At 43.6% G+C, this 14,579-nt stretch overlaps 1 long non-coding RNA gene across 11 annotated transcripts; it reads left to right on the top strand.

Annotated features, from left to right (window-relative positions):
- The first annotated feature begins 5,437 nt into the window (after nucleotides 1–5,437).
- On the top strand, nucleotides 5,438–12,419 carry LOC125524509. Of its 11 annotated transcripts, none has more exons than XR_007290783.1 (10): nucleotides 5,438–5,955; nucleotides 6,103–6,342; nucleotides 6,498–6,558; nucleotides 7,204–7,288; nucleotides 7,835–7,932; nucleotides 9,058–9,205; nucleotides 9,547–9,710; nucleotides 9,809–9,917; nucleotides 10,983–11,129; nucleotides 11,915–12,419. It is a non-coding gene; the product is annotated as an uncharacterized LOC125524509 (long non-coding RNA). The 11 variants fall into 11 exon arrangements; XR_007290786.1 differs by having other exon boundaries at nucleotides 6,100–6,342; XR_007290780.1 differs by having other exon boundaries at nucleotides 5,438–6,002; nucleotides 7,212–7,288.
- Nucleotides 12,420–14,579: the final 2,160 nt, after the last annotated feature.

Here is a 14,579-nt window from a genome sequence, read left to right as displayed (position 1 = left end):
CATCCATAACTTTCAATGTCGATGACGAACCAAAATTCAGGACAATCTGGGCACCAACCACCTTGGTCCTCAGTCCGGTCATGGACGGCTTTCGGCTCACCAAGGTTCTCATGGACGGCGGCAGCGTACTAAACCCCATTTACGAGGATACACTCAGTAAAATGAAAATAGACAGGAGCCGCATCAAGCAAAGTAGCACGACCTTCCGGGGAATTATTCCTAGTCGGGAGGCGCGTTGCGCGGGAAAAATCACGCTCGACATGGTATTCGGCACACCGGAGAACTATCGGACCGAAGAATTAACCTTCCAAGTGGCCCCTTCCAACAGTGGATATCACGCCCTATTGGGGCGAGATGCATTTACACGCTTCCAGGCTATACGTCACTATGGGTATATGAAGCTCAAGATGCCTGGGCCCAACGACATAACCACTCTCGCTAGTGATCCGAACATAACACTCCGCGCCGAAAATAAAACCGCATCCCTGGCCCTTGAGGCATTATTTGAAGCCCTCGTGGCCGAAGAATTAACCGCATGATGCTCCACCGTGGATAGGGACGATGTAATCTTGGACAAACGACCCAAATGCACCTCCTTCAAACCAGCAGAAGAAATAGTCAAATTCCAAGTCCATCCAATGGACCCTAAGAAGACAGCATCCACCGAGGCATAACTAGACCCAACGGTCGACACCGCGCTACGAGAGTTTCTGCACGAGAACTGGGATATATTCGCCTGGCACCTTTCCGATATGCCAGGAATCCCACGCAGATTGGCCAAACACAGCCTCAACATATTGAAGGGATATAAACCAGTCAAACAAACATTGCAGTGCTTTTCTGAACCCAAACGTCAAGCTATGGGGGAGGAGCTAGCCAAGTTAATAGAGGCCGGATTCATTAGAGAAATAAAACACCCGGACTGGCTAGCAAACTTGGTGATGGTGCCAAAGAAGGATAAATCCTGGCGCCTGTGCGTCGATTTCAAAGACCTCAATAAGGCCTGCCATAAGGATCCCTTCCCCCTCCCCCGCATCGACCAGATTATCGATGCTGCCACATGACATGACTCACTATGCTTTCTCGACGGATATTCCAGATACCATCAAATCAAAATGAAGGAGCCCAATCAAGCCGCAATGACATTCATTACCCCATACGGGCCATTCTGCTTCAACACCATGCCTTTCGGGCTCAAAAACGCCCGGGCCACCTACCAACGCATGATTCAAACATGCCTGGAGAAACAGACCGGCAAGACAGTTGAAGCATATGTGGATGACGTTGTCATTAAAACTAGGCATGTCGACTCACTAATAGACGATTTACGTCTCACATTCGACAACCTCCATGCATATGACATCAAGCACAATCCGGAAAAGTGTGTTTTCGGCGTCCCTGCCGTAAGCTGTTGGGCTTCATTTTTTCCAATAGAGGAATTGAAGCAAATCCAGCCAAAATCCGAGCCTTGTCACAACTGGCTATGCCAACGGACCTTAAACAGGTCCAAAAGCTCGCAGGATGCGTGGCAGCTTTAAGCCGCTTTATCTCCAGATTGAGAGAAAAGGCATTGCCACTGTATCGCCTCCTCCGACGCACCGATCACTTCGAGTGGACTGTAAGTGCATCTAGTGCCACCCCTAGTTGGTTTTGGAGTATTGACGACAAACCTAGTTGAGGGACTAATGTGTTTGTGAGAATTGCAGGATAACACAGGTAGAAGTCCCTCATTGATTCGGTTTTACTACCAGAGATGACCCCTAAAAATGTATGAAGACATTGAAGTCAAAGGTGGTATATGAAGATATTCACATTGAACACTATGACAAGAGAAGACACGATATGAAGCCTATGGAGCTCGAAGACTTAGATCTTTCGTAGTTCTTTTTCTTTTGTGTTGAGTCATAGGAACCACCGTACTGTTAAGTGGGGTCCAAGAGAACCAGTCAGAATGACTGAAGTGATTCCTAAACCAAGAACCTATGTCTTCGAGTGAAGACTATGAGAGCGAATCTTGTCCAGAGTCGGACAAGTCATCTTTGCTTGTAGCCCAAGTAAAGTTGCCGTGTGAGTTTGAAATCTGACCGTTGGAACACGTGTCAGTTCCTTAGTGACCCAGGGTCATTTCGGACAAATCAGGTCGGGTTGCCAAGTGGCTATAAATAGCCCACCCCCTACAACCATAAACGGTTGGCTGCTCAGATTGAAAGTACGGCTTTTGTCGTTTGAGAGCAACCCACCTCAAAGCCTTTGAGAGAGAATTCCTTGCGAGGATAAAGCCCTAACCACCAGAGCCAGAGAGAATTGGACATCACTTAAGTCTTCTTGTCTGTGTGATCTGAAGACTTATTACACTTGAGGACTGTGCATCCTCCAGCCGGTTAGGCATCGCGTTCTGAGCATCCAAGAGACATTGTGGATTGCCAGTGAACGAAGTCTGTGAAGGTTTGGGAGTCTACCTTGAAGACTTACCAGAGTGATTGGGCGAGGTCTATGTGACCTTAGCTCAAGGAGAACACGGTGAGGACTGGGTGTCCTAAGCTGCGTGTTCAGGACTTGGTGTCCGGGACTGTGTGTCCTAAGGTTTAAATACCTAGCCTCTCCAACCAGACGTACAGTTGTCACAACAACTGGAACTGGTTCAACAAATCATTGTCTTCAACGAGTCACTGGTTTCATCTTCACTTCACTTTACTTACTGTTACTCCTTGTGAAGTCATTGTATGTTTGCTCTATCATTTGTCTTCACTGAGTGACTGCGTGTTCTGTTTGGCTTCACAATATCTTCCTACCTGATCCTTACTACCTAGCTGCTATTAGTCTTTGTGCTTTCACTTCATTGAATACTTGACTATGGTTTGCCTAGTGTAGTCTACCTTCCGCTGCATGGTAATAGGTTTAATTTTATCGTTTGTCTTCAAAACTTCTATGTTCTGAAGACTTTCATAAAAATCGCCTATTCACCCCCCTCTAGTCGATATAACGCACTTTCATGGACGGATGCGACAACAGCCAGATTGAAAGAAATAAAAAGCCTTCTTGCAAGCAACCCAATCCTGGCCGCACCGAAGGTCGGCGAACCCATGTTATTATACATATCGGCAACACACCAGGTGGTGATCGCCGTGCTCGTCGTGGAGCGAGAGCAGGACAGACACAAATTCCCACTTCAGAAGCTGGTATATTACGTATCCACCATCCTCACACCATGCAAATTCCGGTACCCTCATTATCAAAAGATAGCATATGCGGTCTTCATGGCATCCCAGAAGCTACGACACTACTTTCAAGAATGTTCTATCACAGTGGCTTCCGAAGTACCACTTAATGATATAATAAACAACCGCGATGCTACGGGCCGGATAGCCAAATGGGCCATTGAGCTCCTTCCATTCGACATAACATACAAACTACGTCGATCCATCAAATCCCAAGTACTGGCGGACTTCGTCGCCGAATGGACAGTGGCCGAACTCCCTAAAGAGTACGACACATATTCCAACTGGGTTATGTATTTTGATGGTTCCAAAATGCTGGCAGGATTAGAAGCGGGCGTAGTTTTAATGTCCCCCACTGGAGACGTAGTCCAGTATGTGCTCCAAATATTATACACAGACTCCAATAACGCAGATGAATACGAGGCCTTATTGCATGGTCTTGATGTCTACTACACAACCTTCTTCTTGTAGACGTTGTTGAGCCTCCAAGTGCAGAGGTTTGTAGGACAGTAGCAAATTTCCCTCAAGTGGATGGCCTAAGGTTTATCAATCCGTAGGAGGCGTAGGATGAAGATGGTCTCTCTCAAGCAACCCTGCAACCAAATAACAAAGAGTCTCTTGTGTCCCCAACACACCCAATACAATGGTAAATTGTATAGGTGCACTAGTTCGGCGAAGAGATGGTGATACAAGTGCAATATGGATAGTAGATAATGGTTTTTGTAATCTGAAAATATAAAAACTGCAAGGTGACTAATGATAAAAATGAGCACAAATAGTATTGCAATGCTAGGAAACAAGGCCTAGGGTTCATACTTTCACTAGTGCAAGTTCTCTCAACAATAATAACATAATTGGATCATATAACTATCCCTCAACATGCAACAAAGAGTCACTCCAAAGTCACTAATAGTGGAGAACAAACGAAGAGATTATGGTAGGGCACGAAACCACCTCAAAGTTATCATTTCTGATCGGTCTATTCAAGAGTTCGTAGTAAAATAACATGAAGCTATTCTTTCCGTTCAATCTATCATAGAGTTCGTACTAGAATAACACCTTAAGACACAAATCAATCAAAACCCTAATGTCACCTAGATACTCCAATGTCACCTCAAGTATCCGTGGGTATGATTATACGATATGCATCACGCAATCTTAGATTCATCTATTCAAACCAACACAACGTACTTCAAAGAGTGCCCCAAAGTTTCTACCAGAAAGTCAAGACGAAAACGTGTGCCAACCCCTATGCATAGGTTCATGGGCGGAACCCACAAGTTGATCACCAAAACATACATCAACTAGATCAATAGAATACCCCATTGTCACCACGGGTATCCCACGCAAGACATACATCAAGTGTTCTCAAATCCTTAAAGACTCCGATAAGATAACTTCAAAGGGAAAACTCAATCCATTACAAGAGAGTAGAGGGGGAGAAACATCATAAGATCCAACTATAATAGCAAAGCTCGCGATACATCAAGATCGTACCACCTCAAGAACACGAGAGAGAGAGATCAAACACATAGCTACTGGTACATACCCTCAACCCCGAGGGAGAACTACTCCCTCCTCGTCATGGAGAGCGTCGGGATGATGAAGATGTCCAACGGAGAGGGATTCCCCCTCCGGCAGGGTGCCAGAACGGGTCTAGATTGGTTTTCGTTGGCTACAGAGGCTTCTGGTGGCGGAACTCCCGATCTATTGTGCTCCCTGAAGTTTTTAGGGTATATGGGTATATATAGGAGGAAGAAGTACGTCGGTTGATCTCTGGGCTGTCCATGAGGCAGGGGGGCGCGCCCAGGGGGGTGGGCGCACCCCCCACCCTCGTGGGCATCCCGGGACTCTCCTGGTCCATCTCCGATACTCCGTGGGCTTCTTCTGGTTCAAAAATAAGTTCCGTGAAGTTTCAGGTCAATTGGACTCTGTTTGATTTTCCTTTTCTGCGATACTCTAAAATAAGGAAAAAACAAAACCTGTCACTGGACTCTAGGTTAGTAGGTTAGTCCCAAAAATCATATAAAATAGCATATAATTGAACATATAAAATTGAACATATTGAACATATAAAACCTGAAGAAGTGGTAGTCACAACGAACCCGGCCACGTCGCCTTTAAATCGCTGCTGCCACCGCCTGTAATTTTCGTTCCCCCTCGAGGGCATCTTGGTAATTTCACGTACAGATATATAAAAGCCAGCCGCCTGTGGAGAAGACCTAGCCGCCCGCCACTCTCCTCTTTCCGCCGTCTCCACGCTCGCTTCCTCCTCCATCCTCCCGCGTCAGTCGCACCCCCTCCTCCCCTCCCGCATCTCGTCCACCCTGGGATCCAGCGAGGTCGGGTCCTCGAGCCATGGAGGCACTCGTCGCTGGGCCCTCGCCGTTGGCCTCCCGTGCGTCGCACCGCCTCCTCCCGCCTCGGCTCTCTCCTTCCGCCACGGCTCTCACCTCCAGCTGCAGCTCTAGAGGAGAGGAGAAGACAGTGACAGAGAGATGGCTGCGTTGGCGCTGGCGGCCCCGCCCTCGCCTTTTCCTCCTCCTCGCCTTCCCATCGCTCACGCGCAAGTCGACCGACGGCAGGGATGGTCAGGAAGGTTTCCCAGCCCGACGGTGCCGTCATGGGAGTTGCAGGGAGGAGGTGAGGATGCGTCGCGCGCGGATTGGATCGAGGGTGCCACGCTGCCGCCGCGAGTCAACTCCACTGTTGTCACCAGGAATCCGTCCCCAGCAAGGTCTCGCTCGTTGCTGCTCCTCCTACAATCTCTCCCACAATGGCATAGTACGGTGGTTTGATTTGGTTCTTTTGGTGGTATGTTCCCTACCGTTTCTCTTTTTCAGTTTCTAACTTCGATGCTTTGATTTGTCGTTTTGTCTAGCAGGAGGAGCAGGAGGGGCCACGGATGAGGAGGAAGGAGACTAGCAGGAGGAGGAGATATTCTTGTTCGATTTGGTTCTCATGCTGGCATCTCCCTGCTGTCTGCTTTCCTTTTAGTTTCCAACTTTGATGCTTGGATTTGTTGACTTGGCCAGCAGGAGTGGGAGGAGATAGGGAGGATGAGGAAGGAGACAAGCAAGAGGAAGAGAAAATCTTGCTCGCCTTATGGACTCGCAATAAACAGGTGTGTGTTGTGCTACTCATGCCTTTTTTAATCTCACTAACGACGGTGTTGTACTGGATCGAATCAGAGGAAGCTCATTTGCCTGTATATACAGAGGGTCGTCTTCTCCCCCCATCCAATACCTGCTAAGAGTTATGATTTTTCTTTGCTTCCAGGTCCACAGGAAAAATTCCTGAACGATTTTGGTATCCCCAGATTTTTCTTCCCCACGATGAGGTTATACTTAGCCTACCCTCTGTCCCTGTGTGTGTAGGTTTGTCATGTTCTGTGGTCTGAATTCAGTTTAGTTTTCTTGTTCTAAACTCATTGCATGTCCAATGAACACACATACTCTCTGCAAGTTCAGTTTAATCTTTTCCTTTAAATATTTGTAATGATCCATTTTTTAATTGTTGAGCAAATAATTTTATTAAATGCTTATAATTTGTTTGAGGACAGATAGAACATCTGTTTTCGTTAAGATTGATTATCAAGTACGTCTGTTGTTTGCGAATTTTATAATTTTTGTATGGGGTGTAGTGACAAGGATGAGGCAGAATTAGTTCTCCTCGGAGAATTGGGTTACCACATCACTGGATGTAGGCACAACCCAAGCAGTCCAGAATGATTGACTCATCTAAATTTCTCTAATTTTCTTACAAAATATTTTCTCCCGACAGTGTATGCATTTACTGCACAAAAGTTAATTTATTTGAATTTTACGTTAATGCTTTGACCGTGGATGCCAAAACATCACAGTTTGCCTGATGGAGTGAATTCCGTTATAAAATAAAGTTCCTTCCATCAAATAGATAGCTTGTATTAAAATTGTTTTTCTATCCTGTGGGTACATGTTGGTTATTTTGATGCTTCCTTTTGAAGATTTGCAGAGATCAGCGAGGATTTGTGCGGCAGGGAGGGCACTGGTGATAGGAAACATGGGTCCAAGAAGTAATCAAAGAGCATGGTAAGTTGTTCTCCCTTTTCTAATTTAAAAGCTAGAGTCTGTCGGTTGTTATATAGGAGTATGATTAGGACAAAAAAATCATGGCATGCGAGAAATTCTCGGTTTAAATAGTGTGAGCTTAAATAATAGGAACTAACCATTGTGCCATTTTCAAAATTGTTACTAGAAAAGATAACTGAATAGCAGGTCCTGTAGAGTTACTACCATAAAGTTTATTTCTAACTGCATGATCTGAACTGCACATTCTGAAAGTATATTGGACACTTGCCCTTGGGAAATTAGACTACCATAGCATTACTTTGTAAATAAATGACATGCTAAAATGTTGGTTGTTAGTACAGAGATGGTGACATTATTTGGTCCTCTGGTATTGATTCATGATTTGGGGTTAATACATGATGTTGGTATGTAATCTCTCTATTGCTCATGCCTCACTTGATGTTGCATGGGGTACAGGCAAAATGCCATTGGAGTGGCATACACCATACTTTGGTACTGCCTACACGTGATTCCATTTGATTTCACTTTCATTTTGTTTTTCTGCAGATCGTTTCAAGGTCGCTGCTGCTAAATCATGTAAGGATGGCGCAAAACTCACATGAGGGAAAAGACGAACTGCGGTAACCAAATCAACAGCTGATAAGGTACAAATTTCGGAAGATATATGGTCCTAAACAAGCATATACATCAGAATACAAAGGGGAGTTACGTTTCTATTTTATGTTATGTTTCCTGCTTGCTATCTTGTTTACGGATATTACTGCTCTATGTTGCTATAATTGTTTGCTGAAGCTAGAGTAAATCACTATTGTTTTGCGGGTACTGATCGGAGTTGGATTCGGTCTTTATAAACTTGGCTTTCAGTTTTTCCCCATCGCCGGCTTATTTGCCTTGCTTCTGTATTCTTGGAAGAGTGAATAAAAGATACATGCATGATGAAATACAGGTAGCTAGGTTCATGGAAAATGGTCTTCCAGAACTCATCCTAATTGTTTTGAATGAGGTGATGTTGTAGTAATCATATTTGTTTCCTGGACAATATTTTCCTCATGTGTTGCATTCTGGAAAGGGTGTCTTTGGCCAGTTTTCTGTTCTTTCATTGTTTCAATTGTGTGACTCTACACATGTATCCTCACAATTAGTGGCGCCTACAAGAATGCCAGGCCTACCTGTAGCTTTTCTTATGTAGTTAAATAAAACAACTCAGGGTCTCACACTTTTCTTCTTTCCAATATAATAAGGCTGCTATTGCCTGTTAATACTTCACATTGGTGATGAGCTTTACACCAGTTATAGTTCATCGATTATCTTATGACTTTTTGATAAACATAATTATATTTTAATTTTCTCTATTGTTTTCTTATTTTTTCTATCAAACTGCCATATATGATACATGAAGAAGCATTTACCTTAAGACATTAATAGAGTTTTCATGTAGAATTTGTTCTTTTTTTTGCTCCCTTAAATTAGACGATTAAGAAACCTGATAAGCGTCACGTTGGTTCAGGCTTGGTGCTAGATAGTTAGCTCACATTTATCCTGGACAAGTACTGTATTCTCAAATCTATATGGTTAGTTGAACCTCTTCTTTGATGTTGGCGCTACAGATCCATCTCGGTCATTTAGGGAAACTAAAATATGCATCTTCAACTCATAGTTTGCCAGTTTGTATTATTTATGAGAACAATCCTACCTGGTTATATCCTTGACAAAATTTCTTGAGATTTATTGATATTGTTCTTGGATACTTATAGAGTCAAACTCTGCAGGCAATTGGTTGGGCTACATGATAGACACTTTAATATATCTTCTTGGAAGCCGCTTAGTGTTCCAATGAATAATTGTCGCTGGTGTGGTGCACGCCTTCATTGTTTGGTGGGCTGCTTCCTGCCTGGTGTGGTTGAAGAATTTTCAGAGGTATGGTCCATCTTGCGTGCGGCCTTTAGTTTGAGTTTCTGTTGACACATTAAATTTCCCTTTCCTGTAGACCCCTCCTTTTTCATTTTATTAGTTGGGTGTAATAGCAAATCATCTATAATCATTTTGTTTAACTACAATCTGATGCAAAAGAGTTATGTTTAGCTCTCATAGTTCATCCTTTATATGTTTGCTTTCAAAACAAAGAAATCGGTTGTCCAAGTTCTGATCATGCTCTGATTGAGATTCAGTCCTCCTTGATCTTTTTTCTGTATGCTTGCATCTCCTTAGCGTCCAAGTTCTGATCATGCTACAATCTTGTTTCAAATTTATGCTAATAGATGTATGTACCATGATTATTGAGGAGGCGTATGAAATAAATCTGAAGAAAATAAGTAAGTCGCCTTCATCAGCGAGGCTGCGAACAACTCGTGGTGCCCCTGTTAACCTCCTCAATGTTTGCATTGTTTGCCTGTCGGTCAAATGCCCACTATTCAGCAGACAGGTAACTTTGTTTCTTAAATCCCTTTCTCTATTCATCGCCCTGTTGATACGTTCTTAGGAATCAGATAAATTGTACTCATATAATTTAATATATCTCAGATACAGTGTTCAGATCGTTTAGGAACCAGCGTTACTTCAAAAAAAGATAGGACCTGATACACATTACATTCATGGACTACTGATATACCTGATGCATTTCTTCATGATGGTCGGTTTCCTTTCACCAGATCTTACATATTTAATTCTGTGTGCTTGGAACCCAAAACTGATTGAGATCTTTAGTTCGTACTTGCAGATGTTCTGTTATTCAGAGTAATTCAGTTTCCAGTCTCTATATATTAATCAAATTATGGGTTATTTTCAACCTTATAGCCTTTTATTATGTGTCCAGTTATGCTTCCATGGGTTTGCATATGTATTAACAATAAAAAACAGACTACTATTTTGTTTATACTTGAACCAAAGGGTGTACAATTAATTTGCTCTTACGAAAGGAATGAGTAGTCAGCTAGGTGAATGAGACGACAATCATGGCAAGCGAACCAACGCATATAGAGAAATGTTATTTTTGAGTTCATTGTGAAAGAAGGCACATAAGTTTTCGAAGTTCTAAAATGTGTTTCATGAAGAAACAATTATAACACTATCACAAATCACACATAGAGAAATGTTATTTTCGAGTCTCCATAGCCTACTGATCTTTTTTTAGATATATGAACTTGCATTCGCTTTGTTAATTCTTCTGCAATGCAGGTGATATTCCTAATCATTGCTGTTGACGCTGAAAAAATACTCCTGAAGCACTAGAAGTGCCCTATCAATAAGAATAGCAGGGGTTTGAGCTTGTTTAAACTGTAGAGTACACATGCATGTACTATTTCTCAGACATCAAGAGAACATGAGATAAACATGTATGACGGTCTAACACGTGATTACTCAGGTGTTGATTAGGAAGCACACATAGGTTTAGCAGAGAGGAAGTTTCAGTCATGCCATTAGTGGGTCAACAGGGTAGGCATTTTCATGAGATAATATTGATTTTAATGATGGCTAATAATTACACTGCTGCCTTGTTTCAGAATCAAAACTCTGCTATCTCTGGCCTTGCCTCTAGGGAAAAACATGAGCTCAAAACTGAAATACTCCAGATTTACTTGCTATCTTTTAGAAGTAATATTGTTCTATTTGTTAAGGTTCACTTGGAAGTGGTTGAGGTAGCCTGACCTGATGAGGATTCAGCTGAGGAACTGACCTGGTGACGTGATGCATACAGGGCAGGAAGCAAATCTTATGCATGAGGGAGTAGATCTTGCAATTGAAGTCGTATCTCCTGCAGAGGAGGAGCAACGATGGGGTGGAAGCTACAGGGTGAGTGAGAGAGTGCAGAAGGAGGGGATGGATAAGGTCATGTCGTCAGCAAGTGAGTAGGTTTTTTTTTGAGAAAAGCAAGTAAGTGGATCAACATCGTCTGGTCAAGTAACTTGGGCAAGCCGAGTACAGTGAACTTGTCATGTCTTTATGTGAGCCCACAACATGGGTTAAATATGTATTGAGACAACTAAATGGGATAAATGAAATAAATTAGAACTCTTATATCAGTTTATAAAATGAATTAATAGAGCACATACCCAAGTTGATTTGCTGTTACCTGAAACATTTGTCAATGACACAATAATGTTGAATCTTCCTTTGCTATCTGCACAATCATCTTTTATTTTATAGCCTTAGTTGTTAAATGGTGATGTCCAATTACACTTTTTGTGCTGCCACAATTGCTATTGTAATATTTGTAGATTTTATCACCTGCTTTATATGCAGATGCATATGCAGTTCCGTATTTATGTTTTCTTAAGTTGTATATGCATGGCCTATAAATGATATAGTTGTATATACATGGTTGCATATACCGTACAAGGAGCACTTTGAATCATGGTTGTATATACAATACAGGGAGCAACTTTAATCATGATGCATATGGCCTCATTTTAATTGAATTATGAAGAAGTTTTGCTCTGTTTTGTGTATTGTAATCTGGGGTTTAGCTATGTGGTATGCAATTAATGGGAATTGCTTTTTTCCTTTAATATTGAAAGCTAGAGAACAGGAGGTAGAGTAATAAAAGCTGGTTCCTTGGAGAGTTTTTTGTGCAGAGTGGTGCATGCATAATATTATCCTCATTATGTCTCTTTGCATGTTCTATTGTAGGAAGTGGATGCTATCAAGATCATGCCAAAGGCGATGCTCATTCCCGTTCTTAGTGAGATGGGTTTACTCGATGCAAAGTATGAGCATTGCAGACTCTGGCGAGCTGCTGAAGGTCGATGAGGAGGGCAACACCGCCACCGTAATCAGGCTGGTCCACATCCACGTGCTGCTCGGCGTCACCAGGTCACCGGCACAACTCCGCATGCCCAGGCTGTTCAACATTTTCTTTCGCTTTTGGTGTGTCACATTTAGAGTCTTTCTTTCCCATTTTACCGTGTTTGCATGGTAAGATGTTTTGTTGGATTTGAAGGTTCGTAGCCTTGGCTCCAAAGCTTCAAGCTCTTGCATAATAGTGTTGTTCAGTGGGATGCAGAATTTTTGTTTGTCTGATCGGCTATCCTTGGTGCTGATTTACGTACTGATTTCATCATCATATATAACTACAATAAAGAAGCTGTGTGTATAAATATTACTAACTGCTGATACTTTGCATCAGTGATTTCAATTCTGTTGGCCCTCCTTAAGATTGCTTGGGAATGTGAGGTTTAAAAGTTTCAACCCTGTGCAATGTGCTTCTGGGTGTGGATTTGTGGCTGACTAATTAACGGTTCTGTTAATACTGATATGTGTTGCATCACTTGTACTTATAGTAAGTGGAATTTTTTCTCATATGTTTCAATATGTGCCCGAATAATATTAATGTACACTCTTTCAATACATGGCTTACTCTTGGCCTTTGCGCCATTGGCGCAACTGGTCATCTAGTGCATATAAAACATCCAAGGTTGATAATATAATAGCATGGAACAATAAAAAATTGTAGATACGTTAGAGACGTATTAGGTCTCCAGATGGCTGTCTCCATGGGCATACAATGTCTGGAAGTGCGCAGGGACTCAAACCTCACAATATCTTAAATAAATGGAGATTTTAATGCCAAAGATTCGAAGATGGCGGCTTATCGCAACGCCGTCTTAAAAATGTCGGCTCGATTCGAGGGGCTCAAGTTTCATCATGTGGCTTGAGAAAGTAATCAAGCGGCGGACGTCCTTGCCCGCATCGGTGCTAAGCGCAACCCCGTCCCACCTAACATCTTTATGTAAAGGCTTTTCAAGCCGCCTGTGGTGTGGCAAGGGGAGAGCAGCAACACCAGTTCGGATCCGAATACAAACCCAGATTCCGAACACAACAATATCATCGGCGGCCCAGCCACCGAAATAACACCGTCGGCCCATCTCATCATGGCAGTCATTGCCCCATGGACCGAACCCTTCTTGGCCTACCTTAATAGGAGAGAACTCCTGGAGGATCAGAATGAGGCTCGCCGCATTGTCCGGCGTTCGAAGGCCTACAAGGTCCATGACGAAGAGCTCTACAAGAAAAGCGCTACCGGATTTCTTCAAAGATGTATCTCCGAGGAAGAGGGGCGGCATCTCTTGGCTGAAATTCATGCCGGTCTCGGCGGGCACCACGCCGCATCTCGGGCCCTTGTTAGCAAGGCCTTCCGTACATGTTTTTACTGGCCGACTGCCTGAGCAGATGCACAGGACCTGGTCCAACTTTGCGTCGGATGCCAGCTCTTCGCCAACAAAAGCCATATGCCCCCACCGCTCTACAAACGATCCCCATCACTTGGCCTTTCGCGGTCTGGGGGCTCGATATGGTCGGACCCCTTAAAGGAGGAAGCCATAAGAGGAAGTATTTGCTGGTCATGGTGGATAAATTCACTAAGTGGATAGAGGCCAAACCAGTTAAAACGGCCGAGGCGGAGCTAGTGATAGAATTCATATCCGGTGTGGTGCACCGTTATGGTGTTCCACACAGCATCTTCACCGATAATGGCTCCAACTTCACAGCCGATGAGGTGAAAAATTGGTGTGCTAATTTGGGCATTAAGCTCGATTACGCCTCTGTCTGTCACCCGCAAACAAACGGCCAAGTCGAACGGGACAATGGTCTATTATGAGAGGCATCAAACCTAGACTAGTGCGGTCTTTGAGAAAATCAGCCAAGCACTGGGTTGAGGAGCTCGACTCCGTACTCTGGGGGTTGCGGACCCCGCCTAACCGCACTACTGGATATACACCTTTCTTCATGGTGTACGACGCAGAGGCTGTATTGCCCTGCGATATTATTCATGACTCACCTCGAGTGTGCATGTACGAAGAGAGAGATGTCGAGCTTGATCAGCAGGACAACCTAGACGCCCTGGAGGAAGAGCGTGATGTTGCAAAAGCCCGTTCCGCATTTTACCAACAACAGGCCCGCAGATATCAATGCAGAGAAGTACGGGCCAAGACTTATAATGTTGGCGAACTCGTTCTATGCTTGCCGGAGAAGAAAAAGGACAAACTCAAGCCCAAGTGGGAAGGTCCCTTCATAATTGACAAAGTTCTCACTAGAGGAGCATACCGCCTACGTGCTGCATCAGACAATCGCCTAGAGCCGAACACCTAGAACGTGGCCAGACTTCGAAGATTCTATGCCTAGCGCCGAACTATTCGTTCGTCTCCTCCACCCTATTGTTTCCTTTATTTTTTCCTCTCTTTTCGTTCTTCTTCTTTTTCTCGAAGACTTAAAGCTTTCGCACGGTTAAACCATGCACCTGTTATGTAGACATCCTTGAGCATATACGTCCATTATACTTGGGGGCTTCCCGGACAGA

Source organism: Triticum urartu, chromosome 7 (assembly GCF_003073215.2).
Source record: "Triticum urartu cultivar G1812 chromosome 7, Tu2.1, whole genome shotgun sequence".
Classification (NCBI taxonomy): Eukaryota; Viridiplantae; Streptophyta; class Magnoliopsida; order Poales; family Poaceae; genus Triticum; species Triticum urartu.
Note: the sequence above shows the minus strand (reverse complement) of the source record. Positions and strands in the feature narration are given on the sequence as shown.